Here is a 1683-nt window from a genome sequence, read left to right as displayed (position 1 = left end):
AAACCAGTTTGATAACAATCCCCTAATCTAGGATAAATAAAAGTAAATCATTTGATATGTAAAGTAATCTAGATTGCAAGTACAATAATTAATCTACTGAAAACTTGATATGAATTGTATCTTTTAGAGATTTTACTGAATTTGTGAAGTTTTCCTATACATCTATTGTGCTATAAATTAGAGGTGATTGAAAATGCTGATTGAAAATGCTGTGATGATGACATATGAGTAAGAAATGATAGACATGATTTATATATAATATGATTAATGCCTTTACTATATATGCTATTATAGCTTTATCAGCTCTATTCAATCAAGAATTAATTCAGGAAACAAAGGCATGTTAGGCCCAAAAAAAAATTGTTTGTTTCTCGGGCCCCGTCGCATCTGCTTTTTGGTCCCGCATTACCCCTTTTTATTACCCCACCCCCAAAAAACCTGCACTTGAAATCTGACCAACAAAAATGGGACATAAATTCTATGAAAGTTCAAAAAATGCCAAAAGGCCAAAAAGTGAACTGATACATGTAGATCTCACCATTTTCCGTATTAAAACTAAATACCTTGACCAGAATCTATAATTAATATTCTTTGCTTGTAATTGTTTTTGTATTATTAGATATGCTTGACAACATTCCAATATTGTCTAGGGGCCTATGGTTGTTTGTATATTAATTAATTTATAAAATCAAATTTTGCATTGAATTTGAATTTGAACTGTTTATATAACTATAAGTATCTAAGCTTTTCTTTTTGATAATAATCATTGTTTCAAATAAGTATAGATATTGAACATGGACAATGTTTTGTTTGAAAATTTTTTGTTGTTGAATGAATTCGAAGTTTGTTTGTTGAATATACTGTAAAAAATCTTATAACTGTATGTATAATCTGAAACGTTTCCAATGACAGAGTTCAACTATTATTTTTGTTTGTTAATCATTAATAATTTTCTGCAATTTATAGGAGTGGCTGACTAGCTAGAAGACTATTGTCATTTCGCCCTCCATCACTTGTATTTATTTTGTTTCATGTTATACCTTTCTGCTGAATGTAATTTGTGTAAGTGTAAACAAATCAATAAAGTGTTTGAATAGGCATCTTATCAACAACTGCGATCTGTCTGTCTGTTCCGCAGCAAACCGATTTATAATTATAACGTGCACACCGATCCAGGTTTTTTTAAAGTAGAGAAAGGCACTAAAAGCCATCAGATAAAGCATAATGTTATGAATCGAAATTGCAAATTGTCTCTAAAATTAAATGTAATAAATAAGGGGAAAACCAGGTTTTAGAGTGTAATAAAGTCAAAACACTATCATATATTTACCATATTATTATTACTTTATTCATTGCATATATTTCATATACAAATACATGTAAACATTTATAACATATATACATTATATAATAAACATAAGTTGTAGCAATCAGTAATGTAACTCAATGCAGTGGAGAACGTGCCCTTCTCCACTGGGCGGGTTCAGAATAGCCTACAACCCGCACTGCCTAAAACAACAACCAGTGCTGTTTCAGACCCCCAGCTCTGGGTTGTAGCGTATATTATAGCCTGAGTGTAGCCCTGCTAACGCTCTGGTATTTGCGCCCTCCCTCCGTGTTACGGGCGCACGTGACTTCCGATCACTGATCTCTATAATATATCATATTATATATATATTATAT

This window comes from Priapulus caudatus, unplaced genomic scaffold, assembly GCF_000485595.1.
Source record: "Priapulus caudatus unplaced genomic scaffold, Priapulus_caudatus-5.0.1 Scaffold4261, whole genome shotgun sequence".
In the NCBI taxonomy this organism is placed as follows: domain Eukaryota; kingdom Metazoa; phylum Priapulida; class Priapulimorpha; order Priapulimorphida; family Priapulidae; genus Priapulus; species Priapulus caudatus.
Note: the sequence above shows the minus strand (reverse complement) of the source record.